At 43.9% G+C, this 24,195-nt stretch overlaps 1 pseudogene; it reads left to right on the plus strand.

Moving 5' to 3' along the window:
• Positions 1–17,654: 17,654 nt before the first annotated feature.
• LOC126476079 (5S ribosomal RNA) lies at positions 17,655–17,772 on the plus strand (annotated as a pseudogene).
• Positions 17,773–24,195: the final 6,423 nt, after the last annotated feature.

Genomic DNA, 24,195 nt, shown 5'->3' on the forward strand with positions numbered 1-24,195 from the left:
CCAAGGAGAAGGTACCTGGATTCGGTTAAGAATGATTTTGAAGTAATAGGCTTAACATCAGAAGAGGCACCAATGTTAGCACTGAATAGGGGATCATGGAGGAATTTTATAAGGGGGACTATGGTCCAGACTGAACGCTGAAAGTCATAATCAGTCTTAAATGATGATGATCAATATCAACGTTTCCTGGCATTGTAAAATTGCTGAAAGGTAGATTTATGACCCATAGACTCCTGCTAATGTCAGAGTGGCAAAAGGCTACTTTTGGTAGCAAGTATTTACTAATAACAATCACTTGATTCGCGTCAGAATAAATGTACGTCCCTACGTATTTGTTTGTTGACGTCACTGGCGATTTATGCACCATCACCTCATCCCACAGACTCTTGAAAGCGCCAGATGGCCAACTGTCTCTGCTACTCAGCATGGGAACCTACGCCTTGTAACGCGTCCTCTTATATTATTATGTTTTGCTATTGTTGTTGTTAGAAAAATCTTTATTCAGTCGGTCGTCGAAATTTTGAAATAAAAGTTATTGTGGATATCGCGTAATAAATATTTCGAGTGAAGTGCTGTTGCGAGACAGGCAAAGATCAATTGCGGAAACTGAGCCACTGAATATTACAAATAATGTTATTAAAGAATACGACCAACTGACTACATCAAGTAACAGGGCACCTACATTCGCGAATGAGTGGTCAAAAAGAAATAAGCGTTAATACTGTGTAGGAAATGAGTCTGTAAGTAGGCTGTTTAGGTTTTTTTATTGGTAACGCCACGTAGCGCTCTGTATGAAAATCACTGGTTGTGCTGTGTGCAGTCTGTGGCTGGTTTGCATTGTTGTTTGCTATTGTAGTGTTGGGCAGCTGGATGTGAACAGCACGTAGCGTTGCGCAGTTGGAGGTGAGCCGCCAGCAGTGGTGGATGTGGGGAGAGAGGTGGCAGAATTTTGAGAGCGGACGATGTGGACGTGTGTCCATCAGAATGAGTAAATTTGTAAGACTTCACTTCACGCAAGTAAAATAGCAAAACTGGATGTAAAGCAAAATGCGCCCTTATCTGTAAATAACGGGTACCTTACATGTTCATAACACATCTGTGCCTATACCAGCAATGTACTCTGTCGTCAGATCTGAGAACGGAGCACAGGGTGTCCTGCAAACCTCTGCCGCCGAGTTCTGCGTTGAGGCGTGGACGTGAATCCGTCGCCTACTCTTGGCCTCACCATCCTTCAGCCACCGTTTAACACATGCACAGTCGACCAGCTTCAACATTTCCGAAATGATCGTTCCGAGTCAGGCTGTAACGTCATTAGAAGCTTTCCACATCCGTCTGTTCCGCTTACATGCTTCCGATACCACACTCCATACCCGCAATCTGATGACGGGCAGTGGCCACAACTGTTCGGGTCATCAAAGTGGAAGTACATCTGTCGTCTTATCTTAGATTGAAACACGATTACAACAAGACTCATCCAAAGTCAAGAAAAACTACGTGAAACACAGTTTTCAGATTCCTAAGCAATGTACCAGTACGGACTATAAACCTTACTAAACAGCAGCATAGGATTTTTCGAACTGGAAAAAGCTTCTGAGATAAATAGGGATAAGCAATAGGGGAATATGAGCATTATCCAAACGTACAAGAACCAGGAGGGAATAACAGAAGAGGAAGACCACGTAAAAAGTGTTCGGATTAAAAAGGATTAAGACAGGAATGTACTTTCACCCCTAACGTTGAATCTATTAATCGAAGAAGCAATGATGGAAATAAAAGGAAGGTTCAAGAGTGGAATAAAAATTCAAAGGCTATCGGTGATAAGATTGTCTGATTACATTGCTATCCTCAGTTAAAGTGAAGCAGAATTTCAGGTTGCGATGAATGGAATGAACAGTCTAAAGAGTACAAAAATGTGCTGAGAGTAAATCGAAGTAAGACGAAAGTAATGAGAAGTAGCAGAAATCAGAACAGCGAGAAACTTAACATCAGGATTCATGGTCACTTAAGAAATGAAATTAAGGAATTCTGCTACCTACGCAGCAAAATATTCCATGACGGACGGAGCAAGGAGGACATAAAAAGCAAACTAGCACTGCAAAACGCTCATTCCTGGCCAAGAGAAGTCTACCAGTGTCAAACATAGGTCTCAATTAGAGGGAGAAATTTCTGAAAATGTACGTTTGGAGCATAGCATTTTATGGTAGTGAAACATGGACTGTGAGAAATCCGGAAAAGAAGAGAATCGAAGCATTTGAAATGTGGTGCTACAGAAGAATGTTGAAAATCAGGCGGACTAATAAGGTAAAGAATGTGTAGATTCTTTGCAGGATCGGTGGGGAAAGGAATATGGAAAACACTGGTAAGAAAACGGGCAAAAATGGTAGGATCTCAGATAAAACGTCAGGGAACAACTGCCACCATGTTATTAGCGGGAGCTGTAGAAAGACAACAACAGCAGTTGGCCTAAGCTCAACCCTATAAGTCGGAGTTCCAGCCACGTTATCCGTCGGTGTGAAGAATCAAGCACCAACTACCAACAACAAAAATTAATTTTTCTCAAAGTGACGTTCGACATTAGTCATCAGATCTCAACAGAAGGTCCAAAGCCTATAACACGACCATGTACGTGGATTTCTCACTCTCTTACACTATGTGCACCTGGTCGCTCCCATGTTAACATGCATACCATGTCAGGAGGGACAACACATGTTTCGGGACGAGGTAGTACAGACTAATCCGAATAAAGCCTTTCACATAACATGTCAAATTCAGTGGTTATAGTGATGCAGCCGATAGGGTGTAACCCAAAAAATACTCGCAGCAGGTGTTGAAGAAAAGCAAATAACTAAGTTCAAAGTAGATTTTTATAATTTCCACCTTCGCCTGTAATTTTCTTTCGAATTCTCTTGATGGAATCACACTTTTTGAGGCTAGCGCTGTTCATAATCCGAAAGACCATTTCACCTCTTGTGTTTACCTTTTCTTTGAAGACTGGTTTTCAACCATCGTCCGTGATGACTGGGTGTTGTGTGCTGTCCTTAGGTTAGTTAGGTTTAAGTAGTTCTAAGTTCTAGGGGACTGATGACCATAGCTGTTAAGTCCCATAGTGCTCAGAGCCATTTGAACCATTTGAACCATCAACCATCGTCACAACAAAACTCCAAAGAAGTACATTGATTTTGGCGGCTAAGAAATGCACCATTCCTGCCGATCCATATTCCGGCGAATGTTACGTTTAGATGAAGACTCACCTGACGACTTGAGTGTGCAAGGGTCGCGCCATGCTGGAAGAACAACCAGTCATTGTAGCGACTAATGCTAGGAGCTCTTTTTCAGGTTAGTCAAGATAACACGATCCTGCAAGAGGATGTGGTAAGACAACAGGTCCAGTCAATTGATCATCTGTCATCCCACATTTACAGAGATGCGATACTGAAACTCTGTCTCCACAAAGACTTGCGTGTTTTCCTCACACCACCTGAGTCAGCTCAGACTGAAAGATGCTTCTCCAGTAAACTGTTTTAATGGCATTACTAAGCTGTCTGCAATTAGTCAAAGATAGATTTGCAATTATATACTTTCAGCTGCTTCTCGAATGTGTTGAATTCGCTGTAAATAATAAAGACACAAGCCGTTCTTACGTAACGTATTCTAGCATGTGGGACCCTGATACATACAAAATTTTTGCGTTGCTTGTTCTGCATTGCTGTATTCCGCCAAATGATTAATTGTCTGCTTCTCCCTTAACGCTCTGTTCATTTGTACGTCCAGATTACGATACACGTTCCAATCATATCAATATGGCCACCATCTATGTTCGACGTCAACGTGCAATAGCCACTGACAGACGGCAGCTGGACAGGTGTGAATAAGGCCTAGCCAAATAAACACCCGCGGATCATCCGAGGTGAATAGAAAATGCTCAAAGGCTTCAATGGCAGAGAGGGCGGAAGAACCGAATTTCAAATCCACTTTGCGTCTGACTTAGATTGAGCGGCAAAGTGGTCAGCGTCTGTTCACCTAGTAGTTACGGCTGCACTCCTTACGTTCCAGGAACCAGCAATCCCCGGTCCTAAACTCCCAGTGGGGACACTGGACAAATCTTCGATTACAAGCAATTATGATTCGTGAGAGTAACAACAGAATTACCACAGGTGGTAACCAATCCACCCGTCAACGGACGGCAACTAGGTCTTCGGATTCTGGGGGACTTGGGCTACCACGATCTCAGAGAAAGTCGGAGTTCTCTGGCAAACCACCATCAAAGAGACCCACTTACATCCCGGCCCATAAATTCACCAACAAGAATGGCATGAGGCTCATTGAACTGCACCAACAGAACAAACTGAAAATAATGTCCATCTCCCTGAGGAAACATTTTCGAAAACAGAAGACCTGGAAATCTCCTATACAGTCTCTCGGAGAATATCAGATCGACCACGTGGCCATCACACACCCATCACAGGAGGAAATTCATGACGTTCAAGTCCGAAGAGGAGCCAACATTGACTCTGACCCCTATCTAATGCGGATCAAAGTGAAATTTACTTCGAAAAGAATCCACCACAAGAAAACTATTCTTGAAAAATTCGACACCAAAAAGATCAAAGAAAGCAACATAAAAGAAAAATGGGAAAAGGAAAAGGCAGGCACCTGGCAGAAATTCTGTAACAAGATAATCAAGAGAGCCAAAGAGACAGTATCCAGGGTTGATCGCTGTCCTCTGGCTTGGAGCGGTGTGGAAGGTCTAAACCAGAGGCTCAGACGGCTCTGAGACGGTATCGGATGCGAATTTCTCGACCTCTGCTATCGGATTCAGAATTGTAGGGTTCCCCTTAATAGGTCAGGCGTGCAATACACGCAGGAAGTGGCTACTAGGGTAGCGAAGTACGTGTGGGGTGCTCATGTGGCTATTTTACGTTAAAGGATCCCTCCCTTGGGAGCAAACACGATTTGCCTGTTAAATCAGCCACAGCGACCTCAGAGAATCTTGGTCCTCGCAGATGAGAGATAGAAAAGCTTAATATGATTTTAGTAAACTGCAGGAGCATCCAAGGAAAGGTCCCAGAATTAGTGTCGCTTAGCCACAGCTGCAAAATACTGACACGAATTCTTTACAGACGAACAGAAAAACTAGTAGAAGCCGACCTCGGGGAAGATCAGTTTGGATTTCGTAGAAATACTGGAACACGTGAGGCAATACTGACCTTGCGACTTATCTTAGAAGAAAGATTAAGGAAAGGCAAACCTACGTTTCTAGCATTTGACAATGTTAACTGGAATACTCTCTTTCAAATTCTGAAGTTGGTAGGGGTAAAATACAGGGAGCGAAAGGCTATTTACAATTTGTACAGAAACCAGATGGCAGTTATAAGAGTCGAGAGACATAAAAGGGAAGCAGTGGTTGGGAAGGGAGTGAGGCAGGGTTGTAGCCTCTCCCCGATGCTATTCAATCTGTATATTGAGCAAGCAGTAAAGGAAACAAAAGAAAAATTCGGAGTAGGTATTAAAATTCGTGGAGAAGAATTAAAAACTTTGTGGTTCGCCGATGACATTGTAATTCTGTCAGAGACAGCAAAGGACTTGGAAGAGCAGTTGAATGGAATGGACAGTGTGTTGAGAGGAGTATATACAATGAACATCAACAAAAGCAAAACGAGGATAATGGAATGTAGTAGAATTAAGTCGGATGATGCTGAGGGAATTAGATTAGGAAATGAGACACTTAAAGTAGTAAAGGAGTTTTGCTATTTGGGGTGCAAAATAACTGATGATGGTCGAAGTAGAGAGGATATAAAATGTAGACTGGCAATGGCAAGGAAAGCATTTCTGAAGAAGAGAAATTTGTTAACATCGAGTATAGATTTAAGTGTCAGGAAGTGTTTTCTGAAAGTATTTGTATGGAGTGTAGCCATGTATGGAAGTGAAACATGGACTATAAATAGTTTGGACAAAAAGAGAATAGAAGCTTTCGAAATGTGGTGCTACAGAAGAATGCTGAAGGTTAGATGGGTAGATCACATAACTAATGAGGAAGTATTCAATAGGACTGGGGAGAAGAGAAGTTTGTGGCACAACTTGACCAGAAGAAGGGATCGATTGATAGGACATGTTCTGAGGCATCAAGGGATCACCAATTTAGTATTGGAGGGCAGCGTGGAGGGTAAAAATCGTAGAGGGAGACCGAGAGATGAATACACTAAGCAGATTCAGAAGGATGTAGGTTGGAGTAGGTACTGGGAGATGAAGAATCTTGCACAGGATAGAGTAGCATGGAGAGCTGCATCAAACCAGTCTCAGGACTGAAGACCACAACAACAACAACATATTGAAGGTTATAATGCACAGATATTATTGGGAGCTGAAAGCTGATTGAAGCCAGACATCAATGACGAAATCCTAAGTTCAGACTGGAATGTTTATCGTAAGGATAGGTTAGTCGCCAATGGTGGCGGTGTGTTTATTGCAGTAAAAAATTCGTTAAAATCTAGCGAGGTTATGACGGATTCCGAATATGAATTAATCTGGGTGAAATTGAGTATCAAAGAACGGACAAAAACGATGATCGGATGCTTTTATAGACCACTTGGGTGAGGATCTGTAGTTGTAGAGTGCTTCAGACAGAGCTTGCAGAATATCATTAGTAATTTTCCTGATCATGCCGTTGTAATAGAGGCTGACTTTGCCAGGTATAGATTGGGAATGTTATGTCATCAAAGCTGGTGCCGGAGACAGGGAATTGTGTGGTATTGTTCTGGACGTCTTGTCCGAAAATTACGACTACCTTGAGCAGATAGTTAGAGAACCAATTCGTGAGGGTAACGTCTTAGACCTCCTGGCAACAAACAGAGCTGAACTTATCGAGTCAGTTAACTAGAGGAAGGTATCAGTGATCATAAGCCTACATCTACATCTACATCTACATCTACATTTATACTCCGCAAGCCACCCAACGGTGTGTGGCGGAGGGCACTTTACGTGCCAGTGTCATTACCTCCCTTTTCTGTTCCAGTCGTGTATGGTTCGCGGGAAGAACGACTGCCGGAAAGGCTCCGTGCGCGCTCGAATCTCTCTAACTTTACATTCGTGATCTCCTCGGGAGGTATAAGTAGGGGGAAGCAATATATTCGATACCTCATCCAGAAACGCACCCTCTCGAAACCTGGCGAGCAAGCTACACCGCAATGCAGAGCGCCTCTCTTGCAGAGTCTGCAACTTGAGTTTGCTAAACATCTCCGTAACGCTATCACGGTTACCACATAACCCTGTGACGAAACGCGCCGCTCTTCGTTGGATCTTCTCTATCTCCTCCGTCAACCCGACCTGGTACGGATCCCACACTGATGAGCAATACTCAAGTATAGGTCGAACGAGTGTTTTGTAAGCCACCTCCTTTGTTGATGGACTACATTTTCTAAGGACTCTCCCAATGAATCTCAACCTGGTACCCGACTTACCAACAATTAATTTTATATGATCATTCCACTTCAAATCGTTCCGCACGCATACTCCCAGATATTTTGCAGAAGTAACTGCTACCAGTATTTGTTCCGCTATCATATAATCATACAATAAAGGATCCTTCTTTCTATGTATTCGCAATGCATTACATTTGTGCTGTGACAGCATCTATGACGGCGGGTCCTACAAGGAATGTTAAGAAATGTAGGAATATATATTTGCTCAGCAAGGGTGACAGGATACAAATTTCAGAATATCTCAACAGTCAGCATCAAATATTCGGTGATGAGGACGAAGATGTGGAGAACAAATGGAAAAAATTCAAATGCATCGTACAATATGCTACAGACAATATGTTCTGAGTAATGTTTTAAGGCATGGGAAAGATCCACAATCGTTTAATAGCAGTGTTACAAAAGCGCTACGTAAACAAAGAGCACTTCATCTCAGATTCAAGAGAAGTAAAAACCTAGCTGACAAACAAAAGCTGAACAAAGCGAACATGAGCGTAAGGAGAGCAATGACAGAAGCGTTCAATGATTTTGAAAGTAAGACGTTGTCAACTGACCTGAGTAAAAAGCCTAAGAGATTTTATTCGTACGTAAAATCAGTAAGAGGGTCAAAATCATCTATTCATTCTCTCAGCGACCACACGGGCGCCGAAACGGAAGATAACAGAGAGAACGCCGAAATACTGAACACGGCCTTCCGAAGTTGTTTCACCGCAGAAGATCGTAACACTGTCCCTCCTTTCAATCGTCGTCCGAAAGTCAAAATGGCAGTTATTGAGATAACCGATCGCGGAACTGGAAAGCAGCTACAATCACTTAGTAGGAGAAAGGCTTCAGGACCAGATGAAATATCTATAACAGTGTATAAAGAATATGCGAAAGAAATTGCTTCCCTTCTAGCAGTAGTTCATCGTAGATCGCTTGACCAACAAAAGGTACCTAACGACTGGAACAAAGCGCACGTCATTCCCGTTTTTAAGGAAGGTCGTAAGACAGATCCACACTATTATAGACCTATATCGCTGACGTTAATCTGTTGTAGAATTATGGAACATGTTCTATGCTCGAGAATTATGACGTTTCCAGAATGAGATTTTCACTCTGCAGCGGAGTGTGCGCTGATATGAAACTTCCTGGCAGATTAAAACTGAGTGCCCGACCGAGACTCGAACTCGGGACCTTTGCCTTTCGCGGGCAAGTGCTCTACCATCTGAGCTATTTATGGTGCTTTACAGAAGCTCTTCTGCGAACCTTGCAGAACTAGCACTCCTGAAAGAAAGGATACTGCGGAGACATGGCTTAGCCACAGCCTGGGGGATGTTTCCAGAATGAGATTTTCACTCTGGAAGGTAGGAGACGAGATACTGGCAGAAGTAAAGCTGTGAGGACCGGGCGTCAGTCGTGCTTCGGTAGCTCAGATGGTAGAGCACTTGCCCGCGAAAGGCAAAGGTCCCGAGTTCGAGTCTCGGTCGGGCACACAGTTTTAATCTGCCAGGAAGTTTCAATTATGACGTTCTTGGAAAATGAACAGCTCCTCTATAAAAATCAGCATGGATTCCGCAAACAGAGATCCTGCGAAACTCAGCTCGCTCTGTTCCTCAATGAGATCCACAGCGCAGTGGACAACGGCCCTCAGGTTGATGCCGTGTTCCTTGATTTCAGTAAGGCATTTGACACCGTCCAGCATTGCCTTTCAATGAAAAAAAGTACGAACACGGAGTATCGGACCAGACTTGCGATTGAATTCAACACTTTGTTGCAGATATAACTCAACATGTCCGCTCTTAACGGAACTAAATCGACAGATGTAAAGGTAATTCCGGAGTCCCACAGGGAAGTGTGATAGGAGCGTTGCTGCTTACAATTTATATAAATGATCTAGTAGAAAGCGTCGGATGCTGTTTAAGGCTGTTCCCATATGATACAGTTGTCTATACCAAACTATCAATGCCAGAAGATAGTAAGAATTTGCCGAACGATCTGCAGAGAATTGGTGAATGGTGCTGACTCTTACAATTGACCCTGAAAGTAAATAAATGTAACATGTGGTGTCACCGCCAGACACCACACTTGCTAGGTGGTAGCCTTTAAATCGGCCGCGGTCCGGTAGTATACGTCGGACCCGCGTGTCGCCACTGTCAGTGATTGCAGACCGAGCGCCGCCACACGGCAGGTCTAGAGAGACGTACTAGCACTCGCCCCAGTTGTACAGCCGACTTTGCTAGGAAAGGTTCACTGACAAATACGCTTTCATTTGCCGAGACGATAGTTAGCATAGCCTTCAGCTACGCCATTTGCTACGACCTAGCAAGGCGCCATTATCAATAGATATTTAACTGGTGATGCCTGTATCGTCAGACCGATGTACACCACTTATGGATTAAAGTTAAGTATTACATCAACTACGTACTTTATTTGCTACTAAAAATTCCCTTAACTCTTCCAGACCTCACGCCAGTCTGCGTGAGCTTAACGCGTGCCTTTCGGCTTCCTCTCATAGTGACTTGGCTGTCTTGCCAAGTCACAACATAACATATTGTGCATACATAGGAAAAGAAATCGACTACTGTACAACTACACTATTGATGAGAAATAGCTGGAGACAGCGTGTGCAGTAAAATATCTAGGCGTAACTATTCAGAGCGACCTTAAGTGGAATGACCATATAAAACATAGAGTGGGAAAAGCAGACACCAGACTCAGATTCATCGGAAGAATCTTAAGGAAATGTAACTCATCCACGAAGGAAGTGGCTTATAAGGCGCTTGTTCGCTCGATTCTTCAGTATTGTTCATCTGTCTGGGATCCCTATCACGTAAGACTGATAGAGGAGATAGAGAAGATCCAATGAAGAGCAGCGCGTTTCGTCAGGGGATCGTTTAGCTTGCGAGAGAGCATTACGGAGATGCTAAACAAACTCCACTGACGGCCGTTACAAGAGAGACGTTGTGCATCACGTAGAGATTTACTGCTGAAATTTCGGGACAGCACTTGTCAGAAGGAGTCAGAAAACATATTACTTCCCGCCCCCCACATACATCTCGCGTATTGACCACGAGGAGAAAATTCCAGAAATGAGAGCCAATACAGGAGCTTACCGACAATCATTCTTCCCACGCACTATTCGCGAGTGGAACAGGGTTGCAGGGATCAGATAGTGGTACCGAAAGTACCCTCCGTCACACATCATTAGGTGGCTTGCGGAGTATGATGTAGATGTAAAAGAAGAATGCGAAACACCCGTGATGGGACTCCGCATGTGAAGAAGCACTGGAAGAACGAAAGAGTGTTTTCCAGAAATATCACTCTAAGAAGTCACTGGAGACGCACCTGCATTATCTTCAGACCAGAAAGGAAGCCTCAAAGATTATCAGACAAACAAGGAGGAGGCACATGGAGGACCAATTGGACTCGATAGAAAAAGGCTTCCGGGATCCCATTGCTTGAGTCTTTTATAGGACGTTCGCAGGGAGGATTCGAGGATACATCCCTCAGAACATGTTTCCGAAAACCAGGCGACAAACTCGCGCTGACCAACGAGATAATTGTAAAGAACTGGCTCGATGTTCCTCAGAGCTACTCAACTGCCAGGAGCCCACATCACGATGGCCCAAAGAGACTCCCGCACAAGTAATCCCAGAATGGCCACCACCTACCAAAGAAGAAATCCATAGACACATCTGCAGACGCAAGAATAACAGGGCGTCTGGAGAAGATGGTATAGTTGCAGGACTAGTGAAGAACATGGGTCCAAATACACTTGAGGAGCTCACACAAATCATCACAGACGTCTGTAAAACAGAAAAGGTACCTGAAGAATGGAAAAGTGCACTCATCGATCTGTTACACAAGAAAGGTGACAGAACGGATGTCAATAACTACAGAGTAATTTCTCTCCTTGAAGTCACTGACTATCAAGCTGGTTTCCGTCCGGGGCGTTCTTGTGTAGAACAAATTTTCAATTTGAAGATGCTATTGATGCATATAGCAACTCGAAGCTCTCCGATCATCTGTATGTTCGTCGACTTCAAGAAGGCATATGCTTCAGTAGATCGACAGTCCCTCTTTAACATCTCAGAGGAACAAGGACTTGACAGAAAGATATTAAGACTCATCAAGGGAACACTCACGGGCACGAAGTCAAAAGTGAAATTCATGGGCGAATTATCAGAGCACTTTGAGATAAAGACCGGTGTGCGACAAGGTGGTGGACTGTCACCTCCGCTCTTCAGCCTTGTTCTGGTAAAGACATCCGAGAATGCGAGAAAGAATTGAAAACTCAGGACCACTGGAAACCCACGCAATTTGGACGAAAGAATGATGACATCGAGGTCAGTTGTTCAGCTTTCACAGACGACCTAGCGATGCTAGCGGCCTGCGAAAATTCAGCGATCAAACAGATTGAAGTCCTCAAAACTGGACTACAAATTTCGTTCTAGAAGACCAAGTTCATTTGCACTGAATTCGACAGTCAGGAACTGAACACAAAATACGGGCAGATCAAAAGAGTTCCGCGCTTCAAATACCTCTGTGAGGTCATAGAACCAACAGTGTTGGAAAATAAAGCACAGAAAGTTAGGTTACAAAAGCTCAAACGAGCATATGGGAGAACACGTGAAACCTACAACAAAAAATGTATATCCCAATATTATAATACAGTGATTAAACCTGAAGTGCTGTACGCGAGCGAAACTTTGGTACTCAATAGAAAAGACGATCTGGAGAACGTCTTGCAGGAGGAGAGAAAGATCATGAGGAAAATGTTGGGAGCAGATAAAACAAATCGCGCAAAGCAACATAAGAACTGTCCAACATTGCCGCAGATATCAGAAATCGAAGGCTGAAATTCTATGGACACATCCATAGACTCCCATCTTCAAGGCTAACTCACAAGATTTTGGCACACACTGCAAAACTGAAGAACATAGCATGGATAGAAGAAGTCAAATAGGACATACTAGACAGGAACCTTTACCGTCAGAAGATAAATAGATGGGTAGTAAGGCCAGAGAATGAAGTCCTTAAAAGATCAGGGTCCAAGTGGTCAGAAGAAAGGCTCAAAAATGGCTCTGAGAACTATGGGACTTAACATCTAAGGTCATCAATCCCCTAGAACTTAGAACTACTTAAACCTAACCAACCTAAAGACATCACACACATCCATGCCAGAGGCAGGATTCGAACCTGTGACCGTAGCGGTCGCGCGGTTCCAGACTAAAGCGCCTAGAACCACTCGTCTACAGCGGCCGGCCAGAAGAAAGGAAAGAAGCACATAGCGAAGGTATGGAAGCTATATGGGCTATTAGAAAGGTGAATGATAAATTTAACGCTTTATCTGACAGGGTTCATACGCACATAATAATAATAATTACAGGATAACGGTGAGGATTGCATTGAGAATGTTGTTACTGAAGATCTCGAAGTACGGCTCGCTGTGCAGTTTCGTTTCCCTTCCTTGACATGGCGATGGACTTACTGGTTTTGAGTACACAGTACATTGGAGATGAGTCGGAGAGAATAGAGAATGACTGTTCTGGGAGCGGAGACCTGAGGCTCAGGCAGATTTCGCAGGACTGGCTTCCACTATGGTGGCCTTCGTTACGGCACCCAGCAATTAAATCACGGTGAGCATTCATAGCAGTATCGGGGAGCTAGGTGACTCTTATTTCTCACTTGTGGGATAGTTATACAATCGTCTATCTCATGTTCAACGTACATGTGTTGCTTGTACGCAACTCTCAGTCATCACCAAGCTTCGTTACTGCTTCCTGTCGGGAAATAGTGAGTTCTGAACCTGTTTCAGACCGTCGTTTTGACTTAACAGTGTGTAATTTCTCATTCAGACGAGTAACATTGGTATCCACATAATCGTTAATCAGAATTTTTGTACAGCTAGCATTAGTCAGTTGTTTGACTGTCTCCTTTTTTGAGTTGTGATGGACTACGTTTTAATGAATGAGTTAGAGTGTTTAAATGATAGATTGTTGTTAGACACCTTCCTGTCACACTTAGTTGCTGCGTAAATCCGCATTTTAAGATCTTTTCATAAACCCATTAGATCGATTAGAAGTGGTGCACATTAAATTCATAGGATGGATCTCAAAGCAGTGGCCTGCCCACAATTAGTTTTCAGGGTTAGGGAAACTTTCCAGAAGAGGGGACTTTGCAAACTAAATCTAAAAAAAGTTCTGTTAACGATATTTTAATGAGTGTCTTTCCTTACAACTGCTACACTACGCAATCATCTACCGATTGCTCAGAAAACTAATGACAAAGGTTTTTTATTATTATTTTTTTCTTAAATGATTGTGATATACTGGTGTCGAAATTTATGTCAGAGCATTCACTATGACGTCCTGTAAGTAGGGGGAGGAAAAATTCGTTTTATTTTGTGGCATAATTTGGTGTTATTTCTCCCACATTCACCGTTATATTTTGCAAAAGTTCCTGTTATTTTTTGCCAGGTTCATTTTTATTTTTGCAGTTTGTTAATATTTTTGTCAAATTCGTTGCATTTTGTCCTATTTCGTGTTATTTTCTGCCAAAATTAGTGTTATATTTTTGCCAAATTCAGTATAATTTTTATCAAATTCCAAATTTGTTGACTTTGACCTTTTTTGTCAGATTCAGCGTCATTTTTACCAGAGTTGAAATTATTTTTTGACAGATTCCGTTTTATTTATTGTGAGATTTGATGTTATTTTCTCCTACATTCTACGTTGTTTCTTTTGGCATATTTATTATTTTTGTAAAATTTGTTGCTTCTGGCAGATTTTGTTATTTTTGGCCAAATTTTGTGTGACAATTTGTCAAAGTAGACGTTTTCATTCAAAAATCAGTGTTCTTTTCCTTACCTAATGATATTTTTTTGTCATATCGGTGTTTTTGTCCCATTCAGTGTTTTTTTTTTTTTTTTTTTTTGACTTTTGCTGTAACTTTCTTGCCAAACTTGGTGTAACTCTTTTGCTACATGTGGCGCTATTTTTTTTTTTTTTTGCCAAACTCAGTATTTTTTTTACCGAGGTAGATGTTATTTTTTCGGCATATTTACCAGTATATCTGTGTTCTTTGTTAAAGTTGGTGTCTCTTTGTCAAATTTGTTTTTTTTTGTCAGATTTGGTGTTTTCTGAGAATTTTGTGTCTCTTTGTCAAATTTGGTGTTTTTGGTCAAATTCTGTGGTTTTGTTGCCAAATTCCGTGCTTTTTCTGTTAATTTAGTTGCTATTTTCCTCGTCAGGTCAAAGTTCGTTACGCTGGCAGTTAACTGCAGTTTCAGATTATACACGAATCTGTGCCATGAGATTAGAAGTCAAAATATTGTACTTACATTCTATAATTATCAACTCAGTATTAGCAAACTGCCATCCTCAAACCTGTAAAATTTTCATGCAGCAAAATTATAAATTGTGCGATGTCACGTAAAAATCGACGTAAATTTTTGGTGAAAAACGCTAATTTCGCATTATTTTAGCGAAACTCTCCTGTCTATAAGTATGAGGAGAATTACAGAGTGGCCAGTCGGAGAGGCGTCAGCCTGTTAGTCGGCGACAGGGGTGAGTCGGCTGCAGCGCGCGGCCACAGTGGCCAGCCAGCCGGCCGGCCAGACAGCAGACAGCAGGTGGCAGTGACCCCGTTCCCCGTCCCGCGGCCAGCTGTGCGCAGAGACTCCCTATCCGCTCGGCCGTCGCCCGGTTTTCAGCGGACGCTGCGACGCGGCCAGGCTGCGACCAGCTGTGTGAGCTTCTGAGAGCCGCCGGCCAATCAGCGGGCGCGCAAAAACACGCCGGCCGCAGCCGCAGCGGGGACTGACTGCACGTGTGCCGCCGCGGCCGCCACAGGCCCGCTAATTACTCCCTTCCTACGTCGGCAGCGGCGGCCCGCAACCAGGTCGCCGGCTACTGTACGGCCGTAGGCCACACATTGAGGGAAATCGAACGTCACGCGGTTCAGCAGGCGGTGTGCGGACATTTGCCACGCCAGACATTTGCCACTATTTTACCTGCTCCGAAGGGTTGGGTCCCTGTCTCCCCCTCCTCCTCCTCATCGCTGTCGCGCAGTAAAGGTACTTACTCAGCCTTTCCGCTGGTTTACTTTACATAGGACCAGAATGTCTATGGATTTTGTGCCACATTTCTGAGAGACTTTCGTTGTGGCAATTATTAAATACACCTCGCACTGAAATCCGCGCCAAATTTCGAGCCTCAGTAAAACTTCTCCAGTCTTGGAGATTTTGCGTTCGTCTAAATTTGTAAGATGGCAAGAACTATGCCCCTTACATTAAGTCATTAAAGATCACCTAACTCACGTTGAGCGAACAGTAGGGCTGAACAAAAATGATTGACAAGGCACAATGCATCTTGTAGAGGGTATAGTATGGATGTATTGGAATAATTAGTGTCGGGTGATGGTTTTAAAGTAATTCACACGACATGAAAACTTTTTGGAAACGTGTCGATTTACTGGAGGCTAGTTTACCCCAGGAAGTACTCAGAATTGATCGTGGCTGCTAGAGGAGCGGCTAAGGGAAGCGACAATAGGCAGCTTAGTGTGGCTCAAGCTCTGAGAAAGCGGTAACGGTGCGCGGCTTCCAGGCGCCTTAAGATGAGTGACAGTGAGTGGGTGGTTGACCCTGACTCCATGCTGGTGTACTGGGAAACAAAGGGAGAACTTGTACGCCTTTTGATAAATGTCCGTCGTCCCGTTTTCTGCGAAACATGCGAGAAAGCCGCGCAAAGCTACAGTGGGGCGGACAACAGAGGTCAAAATATGCGTGTTCATGACTGTAGCAACTTATCGCTGAATTCACCGTCCACAGAGTCTGAAGCAAATCAGGTGAAGAGCGACAGAATGAAATACGCCGGCCTCCGATGGGAACGTAGGACCGAGGAATTTTAAGTACTCTCCTGGGAATCAGGAGTCAGAATTCCGGAAAATTTGGTGTTTGTGCAGACGCTAACCTTGATGGGTGGCCTGGGAGGAGCAAAATAGGAGAGGAAGGGAAATTTTGTGGGAATTTGTTCACTTCCCAGAGCAGGCATTGGTCGGCGCTGGGAAGCGACGCATAATTAACACGACTTGCGCTGCAATTGGCGTAAGTGATTTTGCTGGAGGGGAAACCGAGGCGAAGAGCGGACTGTGAGAAGTCTCCGTAGAGGTCTTCTGTTCCCAGCTTGCCTAGAGTGCAGACGTGGCGTTCTTTACTCAACTTGCCTGAGAAAGAGTTAGCATCTCTGCAGTTTAGGACTTAGCAAATGGAATGATTGAGCTTGGAGATAGAAAGTTTTGTTCAGCTATGTACTGAGCAAGATAGCTCGGAATGAATAGATGATCGCAGCCTTGCAGCACCACGACGCCGCTCCGCCACGCTGTATTCGCTGTATTCGGTGATATTGCGCCCGCTCCGGCCACTGATTAATTTGTTGGATCCCGTCGGCAAAGTTTTCACGAGGGTTTCATGGGCCGTGTACTGTAGAAGTCTTCTCGCACTTCACATTACGCCTGGTTCAGTCGATAGGAATTACTTTTGAGTTATCGCGCTTTACTCCACGCAAACGCAATTTATTACCACTGCCTGATAGGAGAGTCTTGTAATGTGATGATTGACGGTCGGGAGCAAAATAAATTTGTGCTAATCGACTGCATCTGTTTTCAATCAAGTAGTTGAAATCCCAAGTCACTTTCTTAATTAATTTTATGTTCAACATTTGCATCTGGTGTTCAATAGCTGAATATAACATCAATGTGCACCCCTTATTAATTAAAAGTGATCAATTCTGAATAAATTAATGTCAACACTGCCACCACAGTTCAATCAGGAGTCACAGGGCCATATTAGATTTTTGAGTTATCCGATATTGCGGCAGTTTTGCACTCTCTGTTGATCTGTAAGTCAATTAGTTGGCGTGAGCACACACCAGACCAGCTAAGTGACGGGTGGGGTGTTACAAATTATACGTGCCTTTTTCGGTACTTCTGCAGCAGCTTTCTGTCGTGTTTTGTGTACCATGGGGGATCAGTTCTGTCTCTTATTAATTTATTTGGTATGAATCTCTCGAGTGCTGTTGATACTATTTCCTTGAACTTAAGCCACATATGGTCTTCACTTACATAGTTTGGAAGTATTGGAGACTGTCTCTTAGATAGATGTCAACCGAATTTTTAGCTGCTTTTATAAATAGATACGTCAATGGTCTTACCCCAGTGGATACACCGGTTCCCGTGAGATCACCGAAGTTAACCGCTGTCGGGCATGGCCGGCACTTGGATGGGTGACCACCCAGGCTGCCATGCGCTGTTGACATTTTTCGGGGTGCACTCAGCCTCGTGATGCCAATTGAGGAGCTACTCGACCGAATAGTAGCGGCTTCGGTCAAGAATACCATCATAACGACCGGGAGAGCGGTATGCTGACCCCACGCCCCTCCTATCCGCATCCTCCACTGACGATGACAGGGCGGTCGGATGGTCCCGGTAGGCCATTCGTGGCCTGCACACGGAGTACTTTTTTTAATAAATAGATTTATTTAGCGTTTAGTTTTGGTGAATTTCTTTGTTACGGAATTGAGCCTCGCACAACTGTGTGTTCACTAATCCCTGCATCCGTCCTGATGCTCAGGATTATTTGCGGTTAAGAGGTCAAGTGTGTTTTCGTAGCTATTTACAATTTTAATGGCATCATGAACTAATTGTTCAAAATAATTTTTAAAAAAGCATTTAGAACAATTACGGAAGTTGTTTTCTATCTACAATAGGGTCTGAAAATTTATTTTTGTCAACATACGGAAGGTAGATCGCAGTCACTGCCAACTATAGTTGTATGAGTAGAGTACCTATTTGTGATGAGTCTCAAGTTTTCTTTGAACTGTTCAGCAACTGTTTCATCTGAGCCCGGGGGTCGGTAAAAGGAGCCAGTTATTAATTTATTCCGGTTGTCGAATGTAACCTCTGCCCATACTAAGTCACAGGAACTGTCTGCTTCAATGTCACTTGCGAGCTGAAACACATATTACAGTATTTTTCCTTAAGTTGTGCTTCTTCATCCTGTTGTTCTAACAATGTAGAACAACAAAGTACGTTACAAGCATAGCATTCTGTATTACTTCATTTCCTTATTTCTAACATTTTAAAATTTTACGTCGGCTTTAGACGACATGTCAATCATAGATGTTCTTATCTCTATTTTGTGAACGTATTCTCAGTCATGTTTTGATCATTGTCCCGCTGCACTTTATTACCTAATGTTTCGCCGCAAGGGATATCGGAGCTTAGAGAGTAAATTAACATGGAGGATGTCGTTCTTCTTTTCAGACATTCGTATTCCCATTTCTTCTTTCCGTATTGTCTTTTGGGCATGCAGCTGTAGTAATTGAAGTAGGCAAAAATGCAGAGATCAAAAAGAAATTATTAGCGTACATTCGCATTCTCTGTACATCGTTCCTTTCTTGTTGCTCCCCTGCCGATGGAGTGTTTCTATCGGAATCAGTAAGAGTGAAAGGAAGCTACCGTACAGACAGAGGGATCTATATTTATACTTGGCAGAACTAATTACATACTGGACTAACTGTTGATATTGTTTTCGTTTCCCAAAACTTATAAATATTTCGATTCCGGAAAAGAAGCTCCGTATTTCGCCAACATGTCGAAGAAGAAGGTCCCTTACGTACTGGTTGTATCGAGTAAGATGTGGAGACGGTGGTTTGAAAGCGGACAGAAGAAGTACGAGGAAGGGCGTCCCGTACCTGAGGGATCGCTACTTAAGCTACCTGGCGAAGAGGCAAGTGTGGCAAATGTCTGGCATTCCTGCAGGCGATCCAAAACCACTGGTGGCAAAACTGCGTCTACCAAAACGTCGAACCGACGAACGTCTTCTCCGTAAATGTCCACCAAACCCTTCTGTGTTTGTTCAACGATAAGTTACGGATAATTGTACGTTTCTCTTAGAATTAGTATCAAAAATCCATTACTTCTCTGCCTTTAGTGGTTGTTAGAATTTCAAAATTTTTACCGCCGGGAAGCACTTAGTTCCTGGTGACGTCATCAGTTCATGATATTAATACACTTTCGAGCAAAACTTAACGACGAAAGTAACTGCCGAATGATATCTCACTGCAAAGTAACGTAATTAGGGTGTCAATTAGGGCGATTCTCCAACAACAAGTTGCGTACACATGTTATTCCAAAAACGTTATTGTTGAAGTGGGGGCCAGGTGGTGCTGGTGAAAAACACAAACTAATAAGGTTATCTTTTATTTTAAAACGCTTTCTCAGTAATAAATTTTTAAGTCTGGCATTTCTCTTAAAAAAATTCTAAACAATTTCCAATAGTTTGACAATTCTCATTATAAAAAGGAGATTGCCAGGTATGACATTAACAACTTGCCAATAATGAGATTTTAACTTGACATATATACATAAGACAACAGTTAAAAATCGCTTTTAAAGTAGCTCTATGTAAAGGATACTGGAAGGTTTGACGGTAACAATAAGAAGATTTTAAACCTGTTATATCAATAAGGGAACAACTCCAAAAAAACTTTAAGTAGCTAGCTTGTACTAAGCAAAAATAGTTGTCTCTCGCCACTTACATAACTTATATTCGTTACAAGATAAATGTGAATAAGCCAGCACACAAACCTTCACAAGAAAGGCAGTTCCCAAACAAAAATTTTCCTTAGCTCGGTGAGGGAGTGACACGTATAAAGGGGCCCAGATCACAATAGTCGGAATAGTTACTGGTGGTCTACAGGGCCATAGCAGATCAGCCCCAAAACTTCCATTACAAGCCGCCACCTCCCTGAGTTACTCAAAACCAGAATATGTAGCAAGGGCGGTGCCTGCACAGACTCCAAAACACAGAGACCCGCGACACTGACCCTAAATCACCCAAAGGAGGTGTGAATGAAAATGGCCCGACCAAGAAGCTGTTACTACATTCCCGCGAACTTGAAAGCCCAGAGCCAACTGCTGACAGTGGTTTCAACGGTCGATAAGAGGACATACGGTCCCACGCGCTGATCTCCTGCACCACGGCTTCTAAGCTTAATAAGCCACGTACATGCAGGTAAGGCAGACTTAGCGCCTCGCAGCCAAGAGGTCGGCCAAAGCACGTGGCGAGCAGTTGACGTCCCCAAACAGCAGGGCCCCAGTGGCGCCACTACTTCTCTCGGTCACCGCCCACTACGTACCCAATCGATCGTTACGCGAACATACACTTGCTCCACCTCCCGACAGAGGGCGGTAGCGATTCAAACAGCGCGCCAAACCAAACCAAAAGCACTACCGCAAACACTAAACGCGAAGCGAAAGCACTCCGCCTGGCGCGCTTTTCGAAGAGTCAGACACAACTAAGGCTCAGGAACATGGACCATACTTACACTAACCAGCCAGAATATTATGACCATCTACCCAATAGCCGGTTTGTCCACCTTTGGCACAGATAACAGTGGCGATGCGTCATGGAATGGAAACAATGACGCATTGGTAGGTCGCTGGAGTGAGCTGGCAACACATCTACACACACGTCACCTTATTCCTTTCTTTGTTCGATCGGGTTCAGATCTAGTAAGTTGGGGAACCAGGACATCAATTGGAACTAGCCACTACATTCCTCGAACCATCCCATCACACTCCTACCCTTGTGACATGTCGCATTATCTTGCTGAAAACGTAACTGCCATAGGGAAACATGATCCTCATGAAGATGTGTACGTCATCTGCAACCAGTGTATGATACTCCCTGGCCATCATGGTGCCTTGAACAAGCTCCATTGGACACATAGATGCCCTTGTGAATCCGCCACAGACATAATGGAGCCATCGCCAGCTTGTGTCAGTCCCGAAGTACAGGTGTCAAGGAGCTGTTCTCCTGGAAGACGGCAGATTCACGGCCTTCCTTCGGGATTCATCAGACCATGCAACGCACTGCCACCATGCCAACGTTCAGTGCCAATGCCCACATGCACATTTCAGTCATAGTTGCCAATGTCATGGTTTTAGTATTGTCATATGTTTGGATCATCTGCTGTGAGGCCCATCTTTAGGAGTGTTCAGTGCACTGTGTGTTCAACCTCTCTTGTACTCTACCCAGCACTAAAGTCCGATGTGAGTTAGGTCACAGTTCGCTGCCTGCCCTGTTTTACCAGTCTCCCCAGACCACAATGTCTGACATCTGTACTGAGTGGTGGCCGCCCAACCCCACAAGGTCTGAACATGGTTTCACTTTGTTTCTCCACGTGCTGAAGACACTCACCAAAGCACTCCTCCAACACCCGACTAGTCATGCAGTTTCCCAAATGCTTGTGTCGAGCCCCCACTCCATCACAATCTGCGCTCAGTCAATCTCAAAAAGAGCATACGCCTTCCCCATTCTACACACTTGGTTACATAAAAAGCGAGAAATGATTTTGGAGTGTCGAATCTCGCTGTACCACGTGGCAATCCGAGAACAGAATCTGAGTTTGGAAAATGTCTGGATACCCGCACGTATTTCCTATCATCTGCAGTCCCAACAGTGAAATATGGAGGAGGTGGTATTACGATGTGGGGTGCTTTCAGTGGTTACAGTGTGGTCCCATTATTGTGCTTAAGAAAATGCTAAATGTGGGGGATGTGAACATGTTGTCAGCACTGTGCACTGCATATGGCAGAGGGACAATTCGAAGAAGATGACTATTGGTATTAGCACTGTGATGCAACAGCGTCTGTTAGATAATAATTTCTGGAAAATAATATTCCTGAAATCGACTGTCCGGCCGCGTGTCACCACCTGAACCCTTTTGGATGAATCAGAACGTTGACTTTGCTCAAGACTGCAGCATCCAACATCATTTTCTCTGTTTTCGGCTTTTGAGAATTAATGGGTTGCCATTCCTCCATAGACCTTCATGACACCTTATTGAAACTGTCCCCAGTGGAGTTCAAGGCATCATAAAGGCGAAAGTTGGACTCAGTATGTTAATACTGACTAGTACGTGTCCAGATATTTTTGATAATACAGTGTGTACCATTATTTGTATTTTCTGTAGATGATGAAGACTGATACCCATACCACAGTCTAACATAACAGTCGCGACCCTTCGCCTCGGCTGGCCGTTGGTGGCCGAGTGGATCTAGGCGCTATGGTCGCAGGTTCGAATCCTGCCTCGGGCATGGCTGTGTGTGGTGTCCTTAGGTTACTTAGGTATAAGTAGTTCTAAGTTGTAGGGGACTGATGACCTCAGGTGTTAAGTCCCATAGAGCTCAGAGCCATTTGAACCATTTGATCTTTGTCTAGATTTTCTTGCCTACCGCGCCAGCAGCGCCCCAAGCGGCCAGTAACTTAAACTGTGAGTTCGGCGCGATCGTGAAATGAATAGTGGTTGTTTATTTTGATTTCTACAATGGTTTTTACAAGCGGGAGCGTTTGTAGTGCAATAAATTGCAGCAACAACAGGAAGAAGACAACTCAGCTGTCTTTTTTTAGGTTTCCTAAGGATCCTGAGAGGTATATACCATCATGTTACTGTGGTGTCACCGCCAGACACCACACTTGCTAGGTGGTAGCCTTTAAATCGGCCGCGGTCCGGTAGTATACGTCGGACCCGCGTGTCGCCACTATCAGTGATTGCAGGCCGAGCGCCGCCACACGGCAGGTCTAGAAAGACTTCCTAGCACTGGGTTGGTTGGTTTTGGGGGAAGGAGACCAGACAGCGAGGTAATCGGTCTCATCGGATTAGGGAAGGACGGGGAAGGAAGTCGGCCGTGCCCTATGAAAGAAACCATCCCAGCATTTGCCTGGAGCGATTTAGGGAAATCACGGAAAACCTAAATCAGGATGGCCGGACGCGGGATTGAACCATCGTCCTCCCGAATGCGAGTCCAGTGTCTAACCACTGCGCCACGTCGCTCGGTTTCCTAGCACTCTCCCCAGTTGTACAGCCGACTTTGCTAGCAATGGTTCACTGACAAATTACGCTCTCAATTGCCGAGACGATAGTTAGCATAGCCTTCAGCTACGTCATTTGCTACGACCTAGCAAGGCGCCATTATCATTTGTTGTTTATCTTGTGATGCATGTACCGTCAGACCGATGTTCACCAATTATGGATTAAAGTTAAGTATTCCAGCAGCTACGTACGTTATTGGCTATATTCATTACCTTGTCCTGTTCCAGACCTCACGCCAGCCTGCGTGAGCTTAAACGCGTGCCTTTCGGCTTCCTCCTAGTGGCTTGGCTGTCTTACCAAGTCACAACAGTTACTAAACTGTATCGTCAGGATTTACTTGCAAACTACATGTGTATTAATGATTAATGTTTCGTTTTAGGAGCAGAAAATGGCTAGTTAATATCAGACGAGGAGACCTTATGAAAAAAGACCCAGTTTACCTGTATAATAATATTAGGTTTTGTTCACTACATTTCGAACAAAACCAGTTCATGAACGCAGACAACAATAAACTCGTGTGGAATGCAGTACGCACACTGTTCGACATCCCAAATAAGCCACCTCAACTGACGATGAAGAGGAAACCGCCACAAAGATTCGACAATCCATCTAAAGCTGCAAAACAGTCCTATGACACAGAAGCAGCCAGTTCAGCTCTCCATGTATCAGTGCCAGATTCGTGTGAATCGTCAACACAGACCTGGTTGACGATGAAGTGGTTAGATTAAACGCAGTTATTCGTGTCTTGCAATAGCGTAATGTTTGGTATGTATTTCATTCACTTCTGTTGTTAGTCACTT

This window comes from Schistocerca serialis, chromosome 4 (assembly GCF_023864345.2).
Source record: "Schistocerca serialis cubense isolate TAMUIC-IGC-003099 chromosome 4, iqSchSeri2.2, whole genome shotgun sequence".
NCBI lineage: Eukaryota > Metazoa > Arthropoda > Insecta > Orthoptera > Acrididae > Schistocerca > Schistocerca serialis.